At 48.3% G+C, this 27,296-nt stretch overlaps 1 protein-coding gene and 1 non-coding gene across 7 annotated transcripts in view; both read right to left on the reverse strand.

Annotated features, from left to right (window-relative positions):
- The window catches only part of SPIN1 (spindlin 1), a 74,977-nt gene extending 60,343 nt beyond the window's left edge, over positions 1-14,634 (reverse strand). Inside the window, exon 1 of one of the 6 annotated variants that reach the window (XM_023627574.2) lies at positions 14,497-14,634. The gene's annotated coding sequence lies outside the window, so the exon portion shown is untranslated. Of the gene's footprint in view, positions 1-1,247; positions 2,839-10,009; positions 10,587-13,439; positions 13,907-13,928; positions 14,132-14,496 lie in introns of those variants that run through there. The other 5 variants (XM_070248364.1, XM_070248360.1, XM_070248362.1 and 2 more) reach the window with 5 other exon arrangements.
- MIR8949 (microRNA mir-8949) lies at positions 9,920-10,054 on the reverse strand. The gene has a single exon (NR_127946.1). It is a non-coding gene; the product is annotated as a microRNA mir-8949 (primary transcript).
- Positions 14,635-27,296: the final 12,662 nt, after the last annotated feature.

Consider the following 27,296-nt stretch of genomic DNA (forward strand, 5'->3'; position numbering starts at 1 on the left):
GGACAAGAAAGCTGGAGTAAACTTCCCTGCTCAGTAATACTCAGATTCCATGCAGTTACACGTCCATGGGCAGGAGGGTGATGCTCCTGACTCCACAGAAGAGGACCACAAGCTTCCCACTTAGAGTCCTCCCAGACCCTGCCCTGTGCATTTTTTCTACTATAACGAAACGATAATCAAAAGCACAGCACTTCCTTGAGTTCTGCCAGCTGTTACAGTAAATTATCAAACCTGAGAGGGTCATGGAAACCCCCGAATTTACAGCCATCTGGTCAGAACTGTGGAGGGCTGGGGGCCCCCGAGCCTAGGGATGGTGTCCACTACAGTTGAGGGCAGCTGTGTGGAGGACTGTGCCTCAGCCCATGAAGGCTGACCTCGCCAGGCAGCCAGTGTCAGGAAGGCGCTGCAGTGACACAAAGATCTACAGTGGCCTCTAGGATTCTCTATCATCAGTTATTTGCTAATCAGTATGTGAAAGGAGGCAAGTGAAAGACCATTTCATTTTGTGATAAGCATCAAAAACCATCATTTTAGTATCTTAAAATACAAAATTTTAATTACCTGTTTGTTCACAATATTGTCTTGTCACTTAACATATTAATAAAGAAACCAGGGCCAACCCCATACCATGGTGGTTAAGTTCACGTACTCCACTTCAGCGGCCCAGGGTTCAAGGGTTCAGATCCTAGGCGTGGACCTACACACCACTCATCAGGCCATGGTGTGGCAGCATCCCACACAGAGGAACCAGAACGACCTACAACTAGGATATATGTACAACTGTGCACTGGGGCTTTGGGGAGGCCAAAAAAAAAAAGGGGAAGACTGGCAACAGATTGTTAGCTCACGGCCAATCTTCTCACAAAAAAAAAAAAAGAAAGAAAGAAACCACATTACTACATTAAAATTGTCTTCATATTTTTCTATTTAAATATAACTGATTTCTGTTGTGATCCCTTGTATTTTACTTACTGTATTCAGAAACATTCTGAGAAAGTATCTGTAGGTTTCACCGGACTGCCATAGGTCCATGGCACAACACCCCTGCCTAGACCACTGGCAAGAAGTAACCCTGAACCCTTGCTGGGTCTTTAAAGGCCAGAAGCAGGCATCAATGTAAAAAGAAATGGACAAGTCCTGGTAGTGAGAGAAGGCTAATTTAGACCACGCTCCTGAAAGCTAGAAAACCAAAGTAAAACCTACAAGAACACCGCTAACAAAAACTATCAGGAAGCAGGGTTTCTTACAGGAATGGTTAATTCCAGGTCAGGGCCAGGAAATGTGTGAGGAGCCCGGAACATCGTGTCATACCAGAAGCCAGGAAGACATCAAAGCCAGGAAGACATCATTGGACTGGTGTCAAAGAGACAAAGGGCTCTTCTGCACTATCTTCTTAACTTTTGTAGGACTGAAAACTTCCATGACAAGAACCTGAACACACACACTGACACACACACTCAGCGTGCTTCAACACCTCACAGGACTTGAAGATGGCAAGGCTCACAGAGGCAGGATCCAGGGAGGGCCGCTCCAGACTTGGAACCACTCACACCCCTGAGAGTAACTGCCAAGTGATAAGGGGCAGCTGAAAGGCTGACAGCTCTGCAAAGCAAGGAGCCACAGACCAGGAAGCAGAGACCATGGAAGGGAGGAGGGAGCTGGCGAACCCTGCTGCTGTGAGCGGAATCCGGAGCGGCTCTCCAGAGCTGGGGGAGTGAAAGCAGCCAGGCTGAGAACTGCAGCGTGGTCTCCAGCTCATCTGCACCCTAAAAACGGAGCTGAGGCCACCCCAGACGGCCCACTCCCTCAGATAGCTGGCAGAAGCAAGCGTGAACCCTCTCTAGAAATATCACTCTAGGCCTCAAATTACTTCAAACAATTTTTAAAATGTAATCTGCATGATGTCACATGAATTGGAAGAATAAACACAGTTAAAATGTCCATACTCCCCAAAGCAATCTACAGACTCAATGCAATCCCAATCAGAATCCCAATGACCTTCTTCACAGAAATAGAAGAAAGAACCCTAAAATTCATAAGGGGCAACCAAAGACGCTGAATTGCTAAAGCAATACTGAGAAAAACGAACAAAGCTGGAGGCATCACAATCCCTGACTTCAAAATGTACTACAAAGCCATCATAATCAAAACAGCATGGTACTGGTACAAAAAAACACACACAGATCAACAGAACAGAACTGAAAGCCCAGAAATACAACCGCACATCTATGGACAGCTAATCTTTGACAAAGTTGCCAAAAACATAAAATGGAGAAAAGACAGGCTCTTGAATAAACAGGTGTTGGGAAAACTGGACAGCCACATGCAAAAGAATGAAAATAGACCATTATCTCACACCATACACAAAAATAAACTCCAAATGGATCAAAGACTTGAAGACAAGTCCTAAAACCATAAAACTCCTGGAAGATACTATAGGGAGTACACTCTTGGCATCAAACTTAAAAGGATCTTTTTGAACAGCATGTCTTCTCAGACAAGGGAAACAAAAGAAAAAATACACAAGTGGGACTTCATCAGACTAAAGAGTTTGTGCAAGGCAAAAGAAACTAGATCAAAACAAAGAGACAACCTATCAACTGGGAGAAAATATTTGCAAATCATATATCTGATAAGGGGTTAATCTCCATAATATGTAAGGAACTCACACAACTGAACAATAAAAAAGCAAACAGCCCGATCAAAAAATGGGCAGAGGAGATGAACAGACATTTTTCCAAAGAGGATATAGATGGCCAATAAACACATGAAAAGATGTTCCACATCACTAATCAGCAGGGAAATGCAAATCAAAACTACACTAAGATACCACCTCACGCTGTTAAAATAGCTATATTCACTAAGACTAAAAATAACAAATCTTGGGGGCCAGCCACATGGCTGAGTGGTTAAGTTCTCTCGCCCTGCTTCAGCAGCCGAGGGTTTCTCTGGTTCGAATCCTGGGCGTGGACATGGCACCGCTCATCAGGCCCCGCTGAGGTGGCGTCCCACATGCCACAACTAGAAGGACCCACAACTAAAAATACACAACTATGTACCAGGGGGCTTTGGGGATAAAAAGGAAAAATAAAATATTTTTAAAATAAAATAACAAATGTTGGAGAGGGTGTGGAGAGAAGGGAACCCTCATACACTGCTGATGGGAATGCAAACTGGTGCAGCCACTGTGTAAAACAGTATGTAGATTCCTCAAAAAACTAAAAATAGAACTACCATATGACCCAGCTATCCCACTACTGGGTATCTATCCAAACAACTTGAAATCAACAACCCAAAGTAAGATATGTACCCCTATGTTCATAGCAGCCCTATTCACAATAGCCAAGACATGGAAACAATCCAAGTGCCCATCGACCGATGATTGGATAAAGAAGATGTGGTGTATATATACAATGGAATACTACTCAGCCAGCAAAAAGACAAATTCATCCCATTTGCAACAACATGGAAGGACCTAGAGGGAATTATGCTAAGCAAAGTAAGCCAGACTGAGAAAGACAAACACCAGATTTCATTCATGTGTGGAATATGAACAAACCCACGGACAAAGAGAACAATTCAGTGATTACCAGGGGAATGGGGGTGGGGGTGGGCACAGGAGGTGAAGGGGAGCACCTATGTGGTGACAGTCAAGAAATAATGTACAACTGAAATCTCACATTGATGTAATATGAAGTCAATAAAAAAAAAAAAAGCAGACCCATAGAGCTGCCACATACTAGAGTTACAAAATCATACTCTAAATTTACTAGACTGAGGGAAGTTACAGGAATAAATAAAATTGTTAAATAAAAAACTAACTGTAAGCATTATGTTCAAAGAGATAAGACATAAGATAGAAAACTTGGGGGACCAGCCTGGTGGCGCAGTGGTTAAGTGCGCACATTCTGCTTCAGCAGCCTAGGGTTCACCGGTTCAGATCCTGGGTGCCGACATGACACCACCTGGCAAGCCATGCTGTGGCAGACGTCCCACATATACAGAGGAAGATGGGCATGGATGTCAGCTCAGGGCCAGTCTTCCTCAGCAAAAAGAGGAGGACTGGCAGCAGATGTTAGCTCAGGACTAATCTTCCTCCAAAAAAAAAAGACAGAAAACTTGGTAGGAAACTATCAAAGAACCAGATTTTCCAGAAGTGAAAAAATACAATATCCTCCATGGATAAGATTAAGAGTGGGCTAATCTTGTTGAAAATTAGTGAACAGAGAGTGATCAGAAGAAACATCCGGAATTAAGCAGACAGGACAGGAGACTGGGAAGGCCTACCCTGAGTTGAAACAGACTCTCAGAAGGGGGCGAGGAGAGGGAGGCAGAGACACTTTAAAAGACGATGCCTACAAACCTTTCAAAAGAATGGAAGACATTACCATGGATTCAATAAGACCTATAAACACAAAATATAAATAAAAAGAAATATATACCCAGACACATCATAGTAAAACTGCTGAGAACCAAAGAACAAAAAAAATAAAAACACAGAAGCCTGAAGACAGACAGACAGACAGATTCTATGTAAACTAATCTTTTCATTGGTAACATCTGTACCATTTAATTTTTCTTGGGGTTCTTTTTTTTTTTTGCATTATCAAGGTAAACAGTGAAAAATAGTGATGAGTGAACAGTGAACATTCCTATCTTGTTTCTGACTTATATTTCACCTTCTTTTCATTTTAGATTGCTCTTTATTTTTAATTTAAAAAGCATAGGGCCGGCCCCACGGCTGAGTGGTTAACTTCACGCGCTCCGCTTCAGAGGCTCAGGGTTTCACCAGTTGGGATCCTGGGTGCAGACGTGACACCGCTCATCAGGCCACGTTGAGGCAGCATCCCACATAGCACAACCAGAAGGACCTACAACTAGAATATACAACTATGTACTGGGGGGCTTTGGGGAGGAGAAGAAGAAGAAGAAAAAAAAGAAGAAAAGATTGGCAACAGATGTTAGCTCAGGCGCCAATCAATAAAAACAGAAAGCACTTATTAAAACAAGAGATTTAAACCCAACTATGGCAGTTATTTTGTGAAATGCCAATAGACCAAATGTTCCAATTATAAGAAATATTGTCACACTAGATTTTTAAAACTCCAACTATATATTGTTAACAGAATCATCCAAAACATAAGTACATAGAAAGACTGAAAATAAAGGGTAAAAAGACATACACTGCACATACTAACCAAAGAAAAGATAATGCAACTACGTTACTATTAAGCTAAGTAAACTTTATCTCTAGTAACACCTTTTCCTTAAGGAGGGACAAAATGACTTTAGAAGACTTAAGTGATGAGGAAGACACACAGTTCTAAACACGTATGCACCCAATAACATACCCTCAAAACATATAAAGAAAAATTATCAGAACTAAGGAGAAACAGACAAATGCAAAATCAGAGTATTAATACATTTCTCCTGGTAACCAATATAACCAGCAGACCAAAAGGAAAAAGTAAGGACATAGAAGAATTTAACATGATTAACCAAGTTGAACTAACTGACAAATATAGAACACTACATCCAAAAACTGCAGAAGCACATGCTTTCCAAGCACACACACAGGACATTTACAAAAATTCATCATGGGGCTGGCCCAGTAGCGCAGCACTTAAGTTTGCACATTCCACTCCGGCGGCCTGGGGTTCGCCAGTTCCAATCCCAGGGGCAGATCTTCGCACTGCTTATCAAGCCATGCTGCGGCAGGCGTCCCACATATAAAGTAGAGGAAGATGGGCACGGATGTTAGCTCAGGGCCAGCCTTCCTCAGCAAAAAGAGGAGAACTGGCAGCAGATGTTAGCTCAGGGCTAACCTTCCTCAAAAAAAAAAACTGATCATATGCTGGGCCATAAAGCAAGCTTCAAAAATTATCATAAGCTTTTAATTATATAGTGTTCTCACCAAAATAAAAACAGAAATCAGTAAAAAACAAAAAGGCAGAGCACAGAGTATTCTTACAGCAGTTAAATTATTCTGTATGGTACCATAATGGTGGATACCTGTTATATATTTGTAAAACCCCATAGAATATACAACCCCAAGAACGAACATGATGGAGACACCACCTGCCTGTTAGTCATTTAGCAGCAACCTGGGTTATCAAATCAACTGTCTTGGTGTTCATGGAGCTCGTGTTCACCGAACCCTTATTCTCCTTAATAACGGCCCCAAAGCACAAGAGTAGTGATGCTAGCAATTCGTATACGCCAAAGAGAAGCTGTAAAGTGCTTCCTTTAAGTGACAAGATGGAAGTTCTCACCTCAATAAAGAAAGAAAAGATATTGTATGCTGAGAGTGCTAAAATCTGCTCTTTTATTACCGTATGTTGTTGTGATTGTTTTATTTTATTACTACTACTGTTAATTTCTGACTGTGCCTAATTTATAAATTAAATGTTACCACAGGTATGTACGTACAGGAAAAAAGCATAGTATATATATAGGGTTTGGTACTGTGCTTGGTTTCAGGCATTCACTGGTCCTCTTGGAACGTGTCCCCTGTGGATAAGGGGGACACTACTGTATTTATTTTAGGTGAACTTTACTTTATGGGCTAATATTTAAAAAAGTGTGGTGATGAGTAATTATGAACGTAAAGTACACAAGATTGCTTTTACCTTTTACTGACTCAATTTAAAGGAAAAACTTCATAGGATTAAATGATAATACCAGAGTAAACCAAAAAATGACCAGTAGTTGTAACCCAGAGATTAATTCTGAACAAAAAGACCCTTCAACAGACCTGCCACCCCAGGATCCATCTCGCCCACTGAGTCAGTGCCTTCCCCACCGCAGCCCCCACTGGGACTGACCTAGAGAGGAGCGAGCAGAGCTCCCAAGATACCGGGCTCCCTCGCTACTGTCTTCCGGCTGTGGGATGGGCAGAGCTTGGAATCATCCTGGGCCGGCAAGCAGGCCCTTCGTGACAAATCCCCTCCAACACTCCCACCTCCCTCAGCTTCGGGATCCTGTCCTCTGTGGGACACCAAGGCAGTTCAGGCATCTCAGCTCCACTAAGCACAGGCCAGCTCTCGGGTTGGTTCAGGCAATCAACCAGAGCCCTTTCTGACCCCTCAAGCTGCAACACTGAACTCAGAATCTCTGCTTACGGGCCCACATCAATAAATTCGGTCTAACCAACTTCAGGTTCCTTCCACCATTATCCCACACCCTTCAGATCCCTTCTCGCAGACATTCCCCAGGCTGCTATCTATACAGTGGCAAACCAGACAATCTTTTGGAGGGAGGCACATCTCCTCAAGGGTCACACTTCACACCTCGCCCTCTGGGGTCTGATGGGACTACCCTAGGGAAGGCCAATTACAGGTTTCTCAGGCAAAGGGAGATTAAGTTCCTCAGGCAGGGGATGGAAAGGCTGCTTCTACTGGCAAAGATAGCCCAACAGAATCTAGGGGTTCAAGGTCACCAGCTTAATCAGAACCTGACATATGCCCCAACCCAATTTTCAGGATCCCATTCCTTACCAATCGATGCTCTCACTTACACTGGGAATCCACTTTGCACTTGAGAGCAATCATAGAAACTTTCAGGTCCTTTATATGGAACCCGAGCTGGGAGTTCAAAAACTCCAAGCTCATCATTTGGCTCTGTAATATTTTAACTTGGCTAAGCTGAACCACACTCTCCAGAATTTCCGTTCCCGTTTGTTTCTGGTTTGGGCGGGCCACCAAAGAGATTCCTGGGCAGCAGGCGGGAGGTGCAACTGAAGGGGTGCACCTGAAGGGGCACACCTGGGGGCACCTCTGTAGCCTGCCCCCGCTGGCCTTGCGTTCACCTCGCTGACGGATGCAAGGCCATCATGGGTGGCCTGCAGCGGCTGCCACTCCTCCACCTTCCCCAGGCTCCCGGAGTTCTCTGCCCCCTGGGCCCAGTGTGTGTGGTCAGCTCCACGACAAGGGCCCAGCTCCTGCAGGACGCCTATACAGCCAAGGTCAGAGAAGCAGACCTGAAATGGCTTTCAACCCGTCTGGCTGTGGCTCCCAGCTTGCTCATGTTCCTCCCCACTGTAATCCATCTTCCTTTCCCAAATGTCCACCCCAGGGACTCCAGCGTCGGGCATGCAGACAATGGCCTCACCTACAAGACGCTTTGTCAGCTCCTCCACCGTGTTAACTCCGATCCCTCAGTCACCAGTCTGACAGCCCCCTGTGCAGCACACGGGACATAAGTGGCCAGCCTTGATCTTCCCCTGGACAGTTCTAGCAACTGCCCAAGGGGGCTCTGAGCACTCACAATCCAGGCACTGCGCGAAGTACTAGAAAAGTAATTACGGACAAAAACAGTCTCTGCTTTCATGAAGGTCAGCATTTTTGGGAAAACAAAAATGCATTGAATGACGTAAATGAATCTAACACTGTAATTTTGATAAGCACCAGGCAAGACAGCAACGTCTCTACAGGGAGGACTTGACTTCAGGGAGCTCAAGAAAAGAACTCAAAAACTTGAGAAAACCAGCTGTTGTAGCGGGTGATGGATATGTGGGGGTTCCCTGGGCTATTCCACCGTCATTATGAAAATCTGCAAGCTCACACAAAAAGAACGTCATGAAAAAGCGACGACCGAGCCAAGCCCTAAGGAAGACTAAAGACACTTGAAACAAGCAGAGACAGGCATTCCAGGCCGAGGAAAAGGAGGAGTGCCAGCTCCCCGGAGCAGGAGACGGTGCGCACAGGACATGGGAGAAGGCCCACCTCGCCAGAGCAGGGAAATTGGGAGATGTGGGGCAAGGTGAGGCTGAGGCCCCAAAGGATGAACACTGTGTGCGCCCTGAAGGCCACGCCGTGAAATTTTGTTTTTAAAGTAAAGGGAAGTCATCGCGTTCTAAGTAAAAGGTGACATAATCAATCTGCCTTTTTAAAATGTAATTTTTTGACACTAACAAAATTACAAACATATTTACCTTTTACCCAACAATCTCAATATCTTAAAGCTATACCTGCACAAATACAAAACAATATATCCACAAGATTACTCACTGAAGCAATACTTATAACACTAACAGAACATAAACAATGCAAGTGCTCACATTAGGAGGCGAACTGCAAGCATAAAAGGGGAAAAGAGCTTCTCTAAGGCCATCTCCAGAATACACTAAGGGAAAAGGAAAAGCCAGAACGGTGGATGTAGATTTCTGTCTTTTGTTTAAGAAAAGAAGGAAAACAAAAATTACGTATGTGCTGATATTTTGCAAAAACAAAACACTGGAAAAATAAAGCAGAAATGAATAAAAATGAGGTAGGAAGGAACAGTGTGGGGACTTGATAGAAGCCAGACTGTGAAGATACCTCTGTGATCCAGCTTCGACTTCTGCCCTACATAAGGATTTTACATACTGAAAAACACGCATTAAATAAAAAATTCAAGCAACCCTTAAAAGTTGAGGATTTTATGCAAATAAATGAAACCAATAATCAAGGTGGTAACATGATCAGGGAGAAAATGTTTTCAAATAAATTTATAATTCAGAATGTCAACTGTACATCCTTATGTAGATACACTTTAAGAACAAAAACAACTATAATAAAATATAAAACTACAATCACTTTACTGTTATTAGTATTTTCAAACTACTACATTTAGGATAAATTAACTGTAGGATAAATTAATGTTGCTAAGAATGCAAATTTTCGGGGGCCGGCCCCATGGCCGAGTGGTTAAGTTTGCACGCTCCACTGCGGCGGCCCAGGGTTTCGCCAGTTTGGATCCTGGGCGCGGACATGGCATTGCTCATCAAACCACGCTGAGGCAGCGTCCCACATGCCACAATGAGAAGGACCCACAACTAAGATATACACTATGTACTGGGGGGATTTGGGGAGATAAAGCAGAAAAAAGAAAAAATGCAAATTTTCAATGTTAGAGAAAAAAGGATAAACTCAAAGTAAAAACCATGTAACACTGAGCCAGCCCTGATGGCCTAGGGGTTAAGGTTCAGTGGCCCTGGTTCAGTTCCTGGGCACGGAACCACAACACTCACCTGTCCACAGCCATGCAGTGGCGGCGGCTCATGGAGCAGAACTGGAAGTACTTACAACTAGAACATAAACTATGTACTGTGTCTTTAGGGAGAGGGGAAGAAAGTAAAAACCACGTTATGTTAAATCTGATTTGAAAAAATCAATATAAAATCAAAATTTATATATTTCCCAAGTCTGTCCAATGAAAGCAGGGGCATCTCAGAAGTAATAAAGCCACACAGCACCAGATTTTGGTATCTAAATTCCACTCCCCAGTAAAAGGAGCTAAAAAGACTGGCTGACGGGTATTGGGCAGGAAAAGCATAGGGAGTGTCAGACATCTGGTGCAGAAGGCAAGAAACGGTTCAAAGCTTAATGGGGTCCCACCCAAGTGAAGAGAACTAGCTTGAGAGGACCACGCCATGAACAAGATAGCACAAGCAGAGGAAAACACACTGAATACACAAAAATCCATGGGTCCAGTGATCCTCAAAGAGAGAAAGCAAAAGGAAAGAAACTCACAACCACCACCACCCAACAATGCACAAAGGAAAAAGAACATTCTTATCACTTCTGTCAGGACCTGAAACTCAAACTATAATATTAATTCAAATACAGAATTACTTGATATACAGATCATGTAAATATACACATCTATAACATATAAATACCCATGTAAATATATACGTTTACATACACCATTTACAGATATATAAATCATTTGTAGACAGGTTCAAAAATTAAATCTAGGTTATAAAGATTTAACTATAAGTAAACCGAACAATTTACTATAAACAAATACAGTCTAAGTTAAAAAAAAAAGTTGTTCTGCCTTTTTTTTTTTTTGGAGGAAGATTAGCCCTGAGCTAACATCTGCTGCCAATCCTCCTCTTTTTGCTGAGGAAGACTAGCCCTGAGCTAACATCCATGCCCATCTTCCTCTATTTTATATGTGGGATGCCTCCCACAGCATGGCTTGCCAAGCAGTGCCATGTCCCCACCCAGGATCCGAACCAGCGAACCCCAGGCCGCCAAAGCAGAGCGTGCAAACTTAACCAGGGCACCACCTGGCCAGCCCCTGCCTTTCTTTCTTAAGATGTTACTACACTCTAAAGACATCTAGAGTGCTATAAAAGATGCTCTTTACTACTACTCTTTTCAGTGACTCTCAACATTTAGATAAAATAATATCCATAGTGAATGGATCCTTCCTCCGTCCCCTCCTCAAAAAAAAAGGTAATGCATTTCACATTCTAGTGACTCCCAGACCAATTCCCTTGACCTCAAATGATGTCATCTGCCTTCCCCAACAGGCTAGACCCTGGAGACTAGAGATTCTACACTGGCAGAATCCTCCAATCTACCTTTCATGCCGTTCAAAGCCTTTCAATGGCTTGTACCCATCTATAGGATAAACACCAACTGCCCTGATGTGATATGTAGAACTACTTAAAATCTGGCCCCAAATTCATCTCTAGACAACTGGCCGTGCCAAACTGCAGGGAGCATCAGCTGTGGTAGTATCACCCAGACCAACACCCACAGCGCACTTAGCACACCCAGGAGCCCAAGGAAGCACTTCACCACACAGAGGCCTGCACTTGATGAGGCAGCTGTTGTCATCCCGTGTTACAGACAAACACCCTCACAGGAGTAAACGATAACATGAGGTGATCTTCTGGTTAGGATCCAAAGCCAGGACAGTCTCACCCACTCTCTTCACACCTCTGCTCCTGCTGCCCCTCCATCCAGACGCCCTTCCTCTCCGGCTCTGTATTCTTGACCCTGCTGGAGCATCACCTGCTCTTCCCAGATCCCCTCGGCACAGAACTGCCTCATCACGTGCATGTATATTTTCCCTACCTGACTGTAAAGTCTCTAAGGACACACCTTTACGTATTATGCCCATACATGACTTGTTCCAGAAAGAACTTATGGCAATTTTAAGGCCATAAAATAAGCACCCAATAAAGACTTAATTAAAAATTAAACTGAATACTGGGGTACAAGTAAGCAAACTGTTTACTTCAATGTGAAAAAAATACCCTAATAACTATAGAAAAGTTCAAAAGCAAGGGGAAGGAAATCAATAACGACTGGCACGAGCTGCTATATTTCAGGAACTCCACAAATCCATTTCATTTCAATCTCGTCATAGCCTTATGTGGTAGGTTTCATCCCAGTTCATGGCTGAGGAATCGAAAGTTTAAAAAGGCCACATGACTGCACCAGCTCTGGGGCTCTGGACCAGTCGGGGTGGGGCTGGAACCACGGCCATGGCCGGAGTCAAGGCCACACCACCGCCACCTTCGACTCCAAAGCCCAGGCCCTTTTCCCGATACAATAATGTCTGCCAAACTGAGCACAATACTTGGGCAAAAGAGTTCATTCCCTTCTCCCAATTTCTTTCCATTCAGGGAAAAGGGAAAGAAAACACTTAATTAAGCATCTAATAAATGAGGAAGTATTTACATGGCTATATATTACCAGCTCTTTCTCAGCAAATTAAGATCCTGCTCCCAGCTAAGCCAAAAGAAATCTCTAACGGCATTATTTTTAATGTCTAAATAATCCACGTGATTAACTCTTCAGAAATAGTACGCTTTTCACCCATTTCTACTACACCAGGCAAAAAAATGCTACAATTCAGGAGTGCAGCCTGTGAGGTTGTAACTGTGTGTGCAATGGGGTAAGTCATTAGGAAGTGAAAACACTAATCAAATTTCTTCTAGTGAAGACTTCAAATTAATAACTCTCATATCTTATCAACAGGACAAGAGCCAGATTTGAGGGCCCACCCATAAGATGCACAGGCACACACAAACCACATCAACCTCCCAGCTCACAAGGAAGGGAAAGGTACGATCACCGAAAACACATTATAAGAACACCCACGACCAACACTTTGCTGGATTTCACGGGTGTTAATAGATAACACAGGAAAAAACAAAAAGGGATCTAGGGCCAAATATGGCAAACACTCCTGCAATTTCTCAGCGCCCTTAATGTGATACAGCGAATCGTGACCCTAAGGGAGAAGGAAAGAACACAGCAGTTTCCCAAACTTAGGCGACCAGGGAACCCTTTGTGTTCCTTGTAGCATGTCTCAGAACTAGTGTCACAAAGAATGCCACTTTAGGCAGCACTGCTACAGATAGTCCAAAACGACATAAACAGTGTTGCTGTGTTCTGATTTGATAATTAAAGGTAGTGTCAGAAGCAATACTAGGGAAATTTGGGGGATCACTGAAAGTCTTTAAAAAAAACAAAATTCTAAGTTAAACATTAAGAGACGACTGAAGGCCTTTTTGCCCTACCCATTTCAAAGGAACCATTTCACTACCAGAAGATTAAAAACAAAGAAATGCCATTTTATTCCCCTCAAGAAACTAATCCCTACGACCCACAATTTTGACATAAACACGTCGTGCAACCTTCAACGATAATTACCAAGTCTGACAATGAACGTTCTACAAATCACTAGCTACTACAATTCTCTGGCGTCTTCTCCCTAACGAAGGCTGGGGGAGTGGAGCTGGGAAGACTGGGGGTCAGCGCCCCGACCCCCGTCTGAAATCTCAGCCTCGAGAGGGGCGTCCTCAACCCCCAAGTGCGCTCACGAACTCGGTCTCTCCCGGCGCCCACCCCCAACGACAGGCTTCGTTTTCCCTTCCTAGGAAAGCTCTGCAGAACGCAGTCACTGCACTCTCCATCAATCCTCTCAGACTGCAGCTTCCTTCCAGAAAATTCCAGCGGAAGGAAGTTCCCAGGTATTCACATCTCGCCAGGTCGGCCGAGCCCGGCGGGAGCCCCGGTCAGGGCGCAACCCCTCCGACACCGAGCCGCCCCGCGTGCCGCCCTCGGACGGACGCGCGCCCGGAGCCCGACCGCCGCCCCCGCCGCGCGGGCCAGCCCTCTCCGGCCGTCCCCGACGCGCACCCGGGAGGCAGAGGCGGCGCGGGGCCGGACCGCACCCGGGGCCGGCCTGCGCACTTCCGCGCCCAAGGTCACCGCGGCGGAGGGAGGGTGCGCGAGTGTGAGCGCGCGTGTGTGCGCCAGAGTGAGTGTGCACGCGCCGCGCGGGGACACCGGCCGGCCTCCCCTCCGCCGCGGGCCCCGCCGGACCTCGCCGCCCCGACCCCGGGGACCCCCGCGCCGCCCCGCCCCTGCCCGCCGGCCCCGCCCCTGCCCGCCGGGGGTCCCGGCCCCCGCCCGGCCGCGTTACGCAACACTCCCCGCCCCCGCCGCGGCCCCCCCGCCGGCGCCGCGGCCTCGGGAACAAAGCGGCGGGCCGGGCGGGCCGGGGGCGGCCGCCATGTTGGCGGGGGCGGCGAACAAAGGCGCGCGGCCCAGGCCCCCGCCCGCGGCCCGGCCGGCAGGGGGCGCTGTGCGGGCGCCGCCGCCCGGACAATGCGCCGCGGCCCGCCGCTCCCCCGGCGCCGCCGCCCGCCCGCCCCGCCCGCGCCCCCCTCGCGGCGCCCGCTGCCCCGCGGCGCGCGGGCCTCACCTGCCGGCCGCCGAGGCCGCCGTCCGCAGCCCGCGGGCCCGCCGTCCCGCGCCGCGCTCCCGCCCAGGCCCGACCGAGCCAGACGGCGCCGCCCCGCCCCCGCCCCGCTCCGCGGCCGCCGCCGCCCGCCCCCGGCCGCACGGCGCACGCGCACTGCGCCCGCCGACTGCGCCGGCCGCGCCGCCCGGCCCCGGCCCGACGGGCTGCACTGCGCAGGCGCCGCGGGCGGCGGGGCGGGGCCTGCAGGGCGGCGGGGCGGGGCCTGGCCGCGGGACTGGGCCCGGCGCTGCTCACCTGGCGGCGGGGCGGGGCCTGGCGCGCTCACCTGGCGGCGGGGCGGGGCCGGTCGCCGCTGGAACTTAGCGCCGGGGTTGGCGGGCGGGGCGAGGCGGGGTGGGTGTCGCCCGGGGACGGGGCGGGGCCGGGCGCCGCTCTCACCTGGCGGCGGGAGGGGTGGGGCGGGGCCCCAGGTGCGCGCGGAGGAGGGGCGGCGTCCAGGGCGCGGAGCCCCTGGAGGCGGGGGCGGCGCCGCTCGCGCCGGAAGTCAGGCATCCTGGGAAGTTTCGTTTTCGCGCAGTAGGAGGACTTTCGCGGCTGGACCGGCTCTCGTCCTTGGCTTGAAGCAGCCAGGCGTCCTGCGGCGCCCTCGCCGCCTCAGTCCCGAAGCTGGTTCAGTGGCAAGGGCGTCCGCACGGACCCCGCCTCCGCACTGCGCCACCGCCGCCGAGCCCGTGCCTCGCCACCCACACCTGCCCCAGCGCGGGGGGCTCTGCAGCCCTGTGCCCCTATGCGCCCCGCCCCGGGCCTCGCCACCCACACCTGCCCTAGCGCGGGGGGCTCTGCAGCCCTGCGCCCCTGTGCGCCCCGCCCCGGGCCTCGCCACCCACACCTGCCCCAGCGCAAGGGGCTCTGCAAGGCCTGACCTCGCCCCAACCCTCGCCCCGGGCCCAGCCCCTGCCACAAACGGGAGAACTCGCCCCTTAGTTCTCAGAGGTCAGGAGCCAGGCATTCCCACGGTCACTCATGAACTTGTTTCAGCCAAGATGCATGTGAGGGTTTTCTTGGTTGCGGGAGGAGAGGGACAGGAAGGTAGCGTCGAGAGCAGTTTTGACTCCTGCAAAGCTGAGTGCAGGACCCGGAGGCTGAATCCCCGGTCTGAACCCCAATCGCTCCACCCCCGCCCCCAGCCAGGCGCTCTCCCCTCAGCCGGTCACCCCCCTCCCCCTCACCCTGCCCGGAGCTCTCCCCTCCGCCGCCACCACCATCTCACCCTACCCCCCGCCTGCCTCCCTCCCGCCCCCCGCCAGCCCGGTGTCCTCCAGCGGGTCACCCGGGCGGATGTGGTTCCTCGAGTGCGAAAGCGCAGCCACCTGGAAATAAGCCGCCTCCCCGAGTGTTGTCAGGTCGAATGACAGGACATGTTATTGGAAAGCACTCTGTGCTCTGTAACCTACAGCACAATTGTTAGTTAGCAACGCTCCTTGAGATTTTACTGGCACCTTTTCTTCCAAATAAGATTGATAGTGCCGGCTCAAACAATTAAAGTGCTCATCTCAGATGACACACTTGGCAGGCACGGGAGGTTCACAGGCCAACTAGAAAGCCGATTTAGATACAGACATACAAGTGTACCGCCGTGCTCAGGAAGTGTTGGGAAATTGTTTCCTTCGTTTGTGTGTTTAACTTTTGCGGCACAGACAGTGTTGGAGCACTTGAGGGACAAGGAAGGGTGGGAAGGAGGCAGGTGCCCGAGTCAGCTGGGTGGAACACTTCAGTGGTGGCTGCTGGGTTTCTCCACCTCCCCACTATTGATCTCTGGGGCTGGATAATTCTTTTTTAAGGGGGATATTTGCTGGCATTCCTGGTCTTTACCTACCAGATGCCAGTAGCACACCTGCTTCCCCATCATCACAACCAAAAATGTCTCCCACAAGCCAAATGTGTTGCCTCGCCCCCTCCCTCCTGGAGAACCCCTGGTTTAAATCTCGTCTCTAGTGAGGAGCCCTGGGAGCTGTCAAGAATGCATGGGCCGAGGAGGTCAGCCAGCCCTGTCTCAGAAAGGGCCAAAGGGCCACCCTAATGAGGAGGCAACTACCAGTCCTTGTGCAAGACGTGTCTCAACAGCCTGCGAAGCCTTGCTTATTAGCATGCTGAATGTCAAAAATGAGTTTTTTTACATCACCCATGTTTATCTGCCGAAAGTGGTTGAAACTGTCAACGAAAATAATCCCTAACCAATCTATAAATGAAAATTTGGGTGAGTTTATTCTGGGCCAAAATATGAGGACCATAGCCTGGGGCCTGCCTTCCTCAAGGAAGGAAGGGCACCAAAGAAGTGGGGTGTACAGAGTGGTTATATACCCCCAAAGAGGATGTTTCACATAGGATTGAAATGCCCCTTTTACAATAGTCACGAGACTGCTCTGTCGGCACAGCAATTGATGGACAGAGCACGTAGGTCTGCTGTCTCGGTGGACGCAGCAGGGTGGCAGGTCTATTGTCTCAAGCTGGGTGGTCACAGGTGAGCTCAGCAATCAGTTCCTAGCCTAGGGAGAGATGTTTATCCTTAAGGAAATGCCAATGTGGGGGAAGTTGCACCTTTATCTTAAGGGCCTTTATTCTTGTCTTTGGAACGTAGCAAATGCTTAAGCAGATATACAATGCGTGCTCAATGGCCATGTCAGGCCCTTTTGGAAAAAACAAAGGCAGGCCAAATTAGGTTCACACCAAATGGCTCCCTCATATACTCCAATATATCCTATTGCTTGCCATTTCTATTTGTCAAAATGAATCTGGTCGAAGGAGGAAGAAAGCAGACAAATCTAGATTGAGAGACATTCTGCAAAACAGCTCCAATGGACTCTTCAAAATGCCAGGAAATCTGTCCAAATATAGGAGACCACAGCCCATGCCTTGCATGACCCTTGACCCTCCACCAGGTTGAAGGAAAGAAGCTATGGAAGAGATCTGGGGACAGCTGGAGAACGTCGCATGTGGAACGCTCATTAGAGAGTGTCCCTGAGTCCTCGCTCCGTGTCTCAGTGTGACGGGGCTGTTTAGGAGAAGGCCCTCCTTAGCAGAGGTGTGCTGAGTTAAAGTCAGGCATCCTGGTGGCTACAACTTACTTTCAAATGGCTCGGAAACGGATGTATTTGATCCAGAGATAAAGCAAATGCAGCAAAATGTTAACAATTGGTGAATCTAGGTGATGGGTATATGTGTGTTCAATGTGAAATTTTTTCAACTTTTCTGGAAAACTGAAATTTTTCAAAAGAACAAGTTGGAAAAGTGGAGTCCAAGTCATTTCATGAATTTCTAGGCTGCTAAGTAGGCCACATTGCTTCAGCTGTCTTCTAACTTGCTAACTAAGCATTTCCAGAAACTTAGACAGCTAGTTAATTTCTTTACAGTTCTTTTTTTTTTTTTTTAAAGATTAGCCCTGAGCCAACATCTGCTGCCAATCCTCCTCTTTTTGCTGAGGAAGGCTGGCCCTGAGCTAACATCCATGCCCATCTTCCTCTACTTTTATACATGGGACGCCTGCCACAGCATGGCTTGCCAAGCGGTGCCGGGTCCGCACCCGGGATCCGAACCAGTGAACCCCAGGCCACTGAAGCAGAACGTGTGCACTTAACCACTGCACCACCGGGCCAGCACCTTCTTTACAATTCTCAATCACATTCAACTTCTGGAGATTAGGTGAGAGGGGACTATATATATTTTTCCTCCTGCAGGAAGTTTGTGGCTGGCAAATATAAATTGGCGTGTTAAAATTTCAGTTGATGGCTCCGTGGCCAAGTGGTTAACTTTGCGCACTCCACTTTGGCAGCCCAGGGTTTCACCAGTTCTGATCCTGGGTGTGAACCTGCACACATCAGGCCGTGCTGAGGCAGTGTCCCATGTAGCACAACTAAAAGGACCTACAACTAGAATATACAACTATGTACTGGGGGGTTTTAGGGAGAAGAAAAAAAGAAAAGATTAGCAACAGATGTTAGCTCAGGTGCCAATGTTTAAAAACAAAAAAAAGGGGCCAGCCCAGTGGCACGGTAGTGCCACCTTCTCCTGGGGAGGAGGTTTCTGCCCCAGGGCTGAATACATCTGTGATGTGGGAGTGGGGTAGCTTAGACCCACAGTGAACCTGGGTATGTTCACCCAGCTGGCACTGACGTGATAATTGGAAACCAACCCTCAGGAGCCTTTTCAAATTATATTATAGAATTATCCAATTAATGCAACACAGCAAAAATATTCAGTATCCAGTACATACCCCCACATACACAGATAATTCTTTGCATTAGCTTAGCCTCTCAGGAGGGTGCTCCATGGGCCACCAGTCACCTTGTAGGCAACGATGCTCTCTCCCCAGTGGCTGCCTGGGTCATCCTCCAATTGGCCCCGTGGCCTGCTAGCCCCAGGCAGTGAGGGCAACCGTCACTGAATTGCGAGTATTCAGGGTTCTTACCCCCCTGACGTGTTGGCCCTCATTGTGACTGGGGCTCCTGCTGGCTCTCCCACTCCCACAGTTGGCTATGGGTTTATGACTCTGCCCTGATCTGTGAATCCTGATAAGATGGTGGCCTCACGAGGACAGAGGCAGCCCTTCTTTGCCGCTGCAGCCAAATCTCTGAGAGCCACGTTGATACACACCCTGCAGGAGGAAACACGACATCTAGGGCTGTTGTCCCGAGCGGAGGTGACCAGAGCCTGCCTGGATGGCCAGCAGTGGGACCAGAAAGAGGGAGCGGGGTAAGGAGAGCTCAGGAAGGGGCAGGGTCGCTCTGCCTGCAGCCTGTCCAGGGACTCGGCCCACTCGGGGCTCCGGGAGGCCGGAACGGCGAGCACGGATTCTCTACGCCTTTCGCGCCCGCTGACCCGTTATGTCTTCTCATAAGCCCCTGGAGGCAAACCCTTTGCTTCTGTTCTCTGCTGGATCTCCCCTGCCTAGACCAGAGGCTGGTGAGAGAGGAGGGTTTCCTCAAAGCCCCTACAGAAGACCATTCGCAGCCTGCGGTGGCCTCCCCGCGTTTGCTCCACGACTTCAATGCAGCGTTTACTCTTCCAGGAGAAGTAGCCTGTTAGGAAGAAAACCCAGGTCTGCCTGGGACGCTAAGGAGGCCTCTCACCCAGCCTCCTCCTCCCCCACCCCAGTGCCCTCTCTAGGTGCTGTGAACCAGGTTCATTTTGCCCACCGCGCGATCGTGCCTGTCACCCAGATGGCAAGTTTGCAAAGAGAAATGATTTAACCACGAGGCAACCAAGCCAGGAGGCAGGAGACCCAACCTCACATCTGCCTCCTGATAGACGGGGAGTAGGGATGTTTATGGGGTAGGGGGACAAGGTGGTCTGGAGTGTGGGAATAGATGATTGTAGGAGAGGAGAAGTGATGGTCTGTGCAAGCGTGGTCAAGCTTCCTGGCTCTTCACAGGACACGTGCATAAAATGGCGGCATTGCCGTGATCTGAGGGCGGAGTTTTCATCTCCTTGATGTCAAAGGGTCCCTTATCGGTCATCCCTACAGGCCCAGTCGATGAGTTGGTGGTCTTAACTGGCCTGAACTGGACAAGGAGTCAACTATCAGTTCCTGAAAAACTTAGGCACCCCACCCGTTACCATGGTGACACAAGTACCAGAGATATTACCTACAGGATGCACTTAGCAATGCACCATCTAACTCCTTTTGCAAACAGACGCCTAACTGAGTATAGTTAATGCAGATTGGCCTCTGGTTTCACAGGGCCCACCTCAACCGGAGGGTATGAGACCCCCTTTCCCATTCGGAATGGGGGGGTCCGGCCACCTTGCTTCCCGGGAAGTCTGCACCAGGTAGACCCCCACTAAAGCTTCTTCCCATCGGAGGGCAGGAGCCGGCCTGTTGACATCCTCTCTCCTGGGAAGTCCGGCAGCAGCAGGGCTGGAGCGGATGGGAGGTCTGCTCCCCTCTCAGGAACCCCACGGCTCAGGAGGTGCCCTCTCTCCACACTCACTTTTGCTTAATAACTTGCTTCCTGAACCTCAGCACCACGCCCCTGCCAGGCTTCTCTCAAACAGTTGAGAGACAGAAACTGTCACTGTCACAGCCCTGCTGAACGAGGAGGACCACCAGAGCCTTTCACGTCTGCGCTCAACAAATATCAAACGGGCCCCGCAGAGCGCGAGGTGTTGCCTTAGCCTCTCAGCCTCGGAAGGGGATGCTGACTGCACACGGGGATGTTTACTCCATGGAGGGAGCATCACGTGGTGCTAAGGAGATGCTTACCGATGAAGCCTCCCAGAGAGAAGCAGGAGGGGCAGAGCTCAGCCAGCTAGCAGCTGTGCAGCTGCCTCCCCTGGCTGGCTCCCACCTCCCTCCAGGTCATTTTCTGCACAGCAGGCAAATAAATGCTTTTAAATGTCACCTCCTCAGAGAAGCCTCCCCTGATCACCTGCATAAGTAGATTGCCCTCTCTAGTCTCTTTTCTTCTTCTTTGTCTTCTTCTTCCTCTTTTTTTTTTTTTTTGGTGAGGAAGATTGGCCCTGAGCTAACATCTTTTGCCAATCTTCCTCTTTTTTTTTTCTCCCCAAAGCTCTAGCACATGGTTGTATATCTTAGTTGTAGGTCTGTCTAGCTGTGCTATGTGGGACGCCACCTCAGTGTGGCTTGATGAGTGGTGCCATGTCTGTGCCCAGGGTCCGAACCAGCAAACCCTGGGCCACTAAAGTGGAGTGCACAAACTTAACCTCTCGGCCACGGGACCAGCCCCTCTTGTATTATTCTTTCTAGCACTGATTCTCTTTTGTAATTACATGCAGTATTGATTTGTTTACTTGTGTATTGTCTGTTCCCCCTATAAAGTCCAGAGGGCAGAGACAAGATGTGTCTCATCAGTGTACCTCTAGGAGAACAATAAGAAAAAATCATTCCACGTTTACTTCTTGTGCTCATTTCACATTTATTTGTTGTGAATTGTCCATGTCCTTGGTCTGTTCTTCTATTTGCATTTTTGTTTTATTTTTCTCCTTTATTTGTAGTTGCTCTTGTGAAAGATGACGTAGGTGGAACACGTTAGAATAGGGCCGGAGCAGCCATTTCAGAGGAACTGCCTCACACGGCTTGTGTTCTGTATCTTCCAAACTGGACCAAACCGCCAGCATTCGAAGAGTCGGTAAGGACGAGAACATCCTGTCTGTAAGGACTGATGAAATTGGACTCGGTTTGATGTGGATTAAGGCTGCCCCAGGTAGAGAAGCCCAAGGTGACCTGGCCTACATGCCGATCTATATTCATGAAGATTTTAGGCTGGTTAATTTTAAAACTGCAGATGAGAAGCAGGCTCCGAGGACTGGAGTTTGATTGCCCTTTGCTGAGAAGCATTTACGCTGTAAGGGAAACCTCCATCTGTAAAGATGCCTCCCTCTCTGTGCCAGGAAGAAGGCGGGATGGCCTTATCTCTAGAAACTCTTAATGGGGAAGGCAAAAACTTAAGTTGGTTACTGTCTGGCAACCTCATGTAACTGATTTCGGGTGGTGGCTTCTGGCCTTTACTTAATCCGATTTGATTCTTATCTAAAAGTTGTGTGACCAGCCAATGGCCAGACCCCACCTGCACTGATACCATTTTCACTTTTTTACATGTTCTTTCCTTTGTCTTGTAAAGAGATGGCTCACATACCTGTGCCTCAAATTTAGCCCATGTTTGCAGCAGCAGTGGTGGCAGCAGCTCCTTACTGCCCATGGGTCCTGTCCCCGTGCTATTCCACACTATTCTCTAAATGAAAGAGCCCTACCGCCAGATCTTGAGGGTCCAAGAAATCTTTCTTTCGACTCCTTGGCCTCACTGACCCCGCATCATATATGACCCAGTGGATTTTTATGGTATGAATTAGGGCTGCCCCAGGGAGAGAAGCCCAGGGCATCCTCACCTACATGCCGATCTATATGACCAGATTTGTATCTAAAGTTATACGACCGCACCATAACCAGACCCCATCTGCACTGAAATCATTTAATGACTTTTTACATCATCTTTTCTTTTTCCAGTAAAAATAAGTCACGTACCCATGCCTTATAAATTTAGCCCTAACTCTCAACTCAGGGCAGCAGCTCCTTACTGCCCATGGGTTCTGTCCCCATGCTATTCCACACTATTCTCTAAATAAAAGAACACTACTGCCAGACCTTGAGAGTCCAAGAAATCTTTCTTTCGACTCTGTGGCTCGCCGTCCCCACATCAGGTTGATGACCGGGTCACTAGCCGATCGATGAAGCACAGGTCTAGCCTTGTGCCTGATGACCGGCCCGCAGGCCCATCCGTGAAGCACAAACCCAGCCTGACCTCATCCAGCCCCAGTGAACTTTCCTCAACACAACTCACCTCCTCTGCCTCCCTTTTTCCCGTACAAACCCTGAGCCCCTCCTGTGATCGGGACACTCCTTGGGTTTCTGCCTGAATCTGTGCTCCCCCAGCTGTAACCCTTCGACCCCCAGTCAACGCTCTGCCTCTCCAACCGGTTTCTGTTTTTGTAGGTTGACATGTTGAAGAATATTAGTTTTTTGTCATACATATAGCAAAATTTTTACTCAATTCCTCATTAGGCTTTTTATTTTGTTTGTGGTATTTTTTTGCTGTAAAGGTTTAAGAATTTTATGTAAACAAATTTGTCACTCTTTTCCTTTGTTGCTTCTTCATTCCTTACCATGTTTAGAAACGTCTTCCCTATACTGGGATAACGAATTTGTTTTCTGTTATTTTCAGAAACATTTTTGTTTTTTTTTTTTAAAACCTTAAAAGTATAGACTATAACTTTAAGCACTGGAAAAGATTAATTTTGACTTTGTCTTTAAACATTTTCCCCTATTTCTAATGTGGCTTACATTGTGCCATAGTCAAAGTCTTCTACTTACATTTTCTATCACATTTAAATATTAGTCTGCCGTCCCCAGAAGACTTCCCTAGAAAGAAAGACAAGCTTTGCAGAGGGTCACCGGTTCCGATGTGTATCTGTGTTTGTGTGTCTGTCCCTGTGTGTGTGTGGCTTTCCCTGATCCTGGGGCGCCCACCTTGCTTAGAGGGCAGTGGTGAAGAGCCCACCCCTTCGTCCCCTGGCCAGACGTGCCTTAAGGGCACACAGGCATGAAAGCTCACTTCTTTAATTTGAAAACTAGAAGTAATCATCCTATAATGGAAGAGATTAAATCTACAAGCCACAATGCCTGCTGACAATGACCCTGGAGGGTGATTACTTTCACAATTTGCCTTCAGGACAGAGTCATCCACCACCTTCAGTCAAGGGTGGTGCTGGGCCTCACCACACCCTCTCTGGGTGTGAGGATGACTCAGAGAGGCTGCCTGCATCAGCATTCCCGAGGGAAAGGTGAGGCTCAGCTTGAGGTCAAGATGGGACCTACACCAATGGAGAACTCGGCTAAGATGCCAGGTCCAGGCACTGGCAGCCGAGGACCAGGAATGACCTGTCCCAAGTGCTGACCGGAAGGCCCTCCACCTCTCAGAGCATCTCCAGGTCTTCACCCGCCTGGGAGGAGGCGGGCTAGTCTCAGCTGTCCTTCCTGTGGCCTCCAGCCCCAAATCTGTGTGGTCCCAGGGATTCTCCATGGGAGTCTCAAACCCACTTTGTAGACTTCACAACTTTTGGTCTCAAACTAAAATCCCTGCCTTGAGACATCAGAAGCCGGCTTTGTAAATGGAAAGCCAAGAATTTTGTTATCTTCAGTCTTCTGATCAACCCTCTTTGGAGGCAGGAGAGTTGGAATGTTCTGAACAGATGAATTCCAGACATGTTTGACCTGGCAGTTAGAACCCTTTTGAGCCTGCCCCCCGACGTGTGCATGCGCTTCCTGTGTGCGTCCATATACACTGCTGCTAATCCAGACACGAGAAGCTGGCAAAGCTTAGCTCTTTTTCTTCTGCCTTGGATATCAATGAAATTCAGTAGAAGGAGCCCAGCTGGGGTGCCTGCAGCGACTGCCGAGGAGGTGGGGCCAGGGGCAGGTGGAGCATGAGAGAAAGAGTTTTCAGGACTTCCCGGAGAGAGGAATTCTGCTTCTCAAGGACAAGTGTGCACCGGCTCCTCCGAGCTCTTGGAGCAGTAAAAGGCCAATCTTTCCGTAATCGCCCTAGTCACCCCCTGTGCTCCGGGCAAGCAGCGGGCTCCTCTGGGGAAAGCTGCCCGGGACGCCGCCCCACAACTGAGGAGGAACAGCTGGACTCCTGAGCGGTAGGTCATCCTCAGAAAAAAGGAGACGAAGGATTTGGTTTTGTTAAAACGCTTTCTTATTAGCATGGTGACGCATACTTGCTGAAAAAGATGCAAACCATGCCAGAAATATATAAAAGGAGCCCCCCCCCGCCCCCGCCGGCCTCACCGCTCAGGACAGCTCCTGTTGACCTACAGAGTACTCATTTTGATAGAAAAGTTTGCTCTTTTCAAAGCACAGTTTGGGATATCCTCGAGAGCAGCTCTTTGTACACACTGACAACAGACTTTCGCACATCAAGCTTTATGGGGTAACTATTCCGGTTCACAGCTGATGGGACTTGAACTAAAGCAGCCTGACGTATCAAACACACTTTGTGCGCCTGCTTGACCGTTAACGTGAGGAATGCCTGTCTTCAGGGAAGAATGCAGACTGCCCCTCCTACACTCTGTTGGTAATGCCAGATTACTCCCTCCCGGACATCAGGGTCATGTTGACCTGCTAATTTGTAACTGAACACCTCTGTGAAACTGAGGAATATGTATCCTGGGCGTGTTTAATGTGTGGTCTTTGTTCCAAGAGGTCTCAGACTGTGCTGAAACCCATGCTTGTCCAGAAAGCTTTCTTCCCTTGTGGAACCTCCCTCTGGCTGAAGGAAAGCTCAGCTTGTCTCTCTTATCTACAGAATGGTTACTGGTTATTTTGCGTCGAAAACACTCAAGCTGCTTTGTGGGGCAAACTTTATTTTTTAAGTCAATATTTGCTTTATCAAAGTTATAAGTTTAAAGTCAATGAATTCTGAAAATGTAAAAGCCTCATCTTTATTTAAGTGAAACTTATAATTCTTATTTTTCTATTTATATATGTAACAAATCTTTAAATCAGTTTTAAGGAGGGGCTTTTATACAACTTAAGTTCCCTTAAACATTTTACATGTTTGATTTCCTTTGTAAGAGCTTGAGTTATTTGATTAGTGAACAGAATTTTCCCATGTCGTCAGCCAACCTTCACACATTTGTAAATTTTCAGTTCTTTTAAATGGTCTTGTAGGGGAGGAGGACATTTCCTCTCCCCAAATGGGGGTTCGTCTGGCTGGAGAACGAATTAAATTCACATGAGACAGAATAGCAAGAGAAAATTAAACAAAGCTTTATGAGGAACCATGGCCCGGGGCCTTTCTTCCCGAAGGAAGAAAGGGCACTGAAGAAGTGGGGTGCAGACAGTGGTTATATAGCCCCCAAACGGGGTGTTTCACATGTGGTTGAAACGTCCCTCCCACAATAGTCACAAGATTGCCCTGTCGGCACAGTGCTTGATGGACACAGCAGGTAATGGTCTGCTATCTCGGTGGGTATAGCAGGAGGCAAGTCTATGTCCGGAGCTGGGCGGTCACAGGTGAGCGCAGCAGCAATTGGTTCCTAGCCTAAGGAAAGATGCTTAATCCTTAAGGAATGCCAACGTTGGGAGGGGGAGGGAAGTCAGTTACAGGAGGTTACCAGACTAGCACAATAAAATGCAGATTTTAAGTGCTTGCCTTTGGTATTGATTAAGAGTTTTTAGAGAGAAGGTCATCTCCTTTCTTCTTCCTCGTACAGAGAGGGAGGCACCTTTTACAGATAGAGATTTACCTTACAAATGTAAACGTGTCCTAACAAAGGGCAAGTTCCATTCCTCAGAGCCTCCTTGCCTGTCCCAGTTTATCAAAAGCAATCAGCCTCAAATAATCCTGATGCCAAAGAGACATATCTTGGGGTGGCCATTTCCAGGTCCCCACAGTCTGATAATGTTTACAAAGAGAAAGAGTTCATTTTAAAATTTAAAAAAATCTAATCGGTTATTAAATTATACATTTTAAACTGAACTCACAAGACTGTTGGGCCCAAAATCTCTTGAACTTTAAAAAATGCTGAAAATATCAAGTATGCACAAAGTAATAATATTTACTATTAATTAATAGTAATAGTAATACTATGTCATCAGGTCTACGCCTATTTTTAAACCTCACTGGATTGGAAGATATTTACACAACAAAGACAAGCTCCTGTGACCCCTCCTCACTGGGATGGGGGTGAGGGCATCTTCCGGAGCGGTGTTATTTCCTGGGCTCCAGAAAACCCAGGAGATCCTTCTCAAAACAAGGGAGACACGTTTCTGGGACAAAGCGTCTCCCAGCCCACATTCCAATGACTCAGGCCTTGCGTGACAAAATTCTCCCGTCTGTTGAGTCTGAGGTCTCCCCTTTAAGACGGCTGCGAACCTCCTCGCATTTGGGATTTTGCCTTTTTTGGCTCCTAAGATATTTAAGTGACATTACTTGGACTCTGTATTTCCTGAGGCTCTGTCTGACTCTGCACCCACAAATTCTAACTTCTTTTGAAGGAGTTCAGAATATGCCACCCAAAAATATGCCTCTTTGGTATATTGATTATTTTGAGCAGAAGGTGATGCGGGGTCGGTGAGCCGAGGAGTCGAAAGAAAGATTTCTTAGACTCTTAAGATCTGGCAGTAGTGCTCTTTTATTTAGAGAATAGTGTAGCATGGGGACAGGACCCATGGGCGGTCAGAGCTTCTGCTGCCGCTTCTGCTGCCCCCGCTGGCATGGGGA

The sequence above is a fragment of the Equus caballus genome, chromosome 23 (assembly GCF_041296265.1).
Source record: "Equus caballus isolate H_3958 breed thoroughbred chromosome 23, TB-T2T, whole genome shotgun sequence".
Classification (NCBI taxonomy): Eukaryota; Metazoa; Chordata; class Mammalia; order Perissodactyla; family Equidae; genus Equus; species Equus caballus.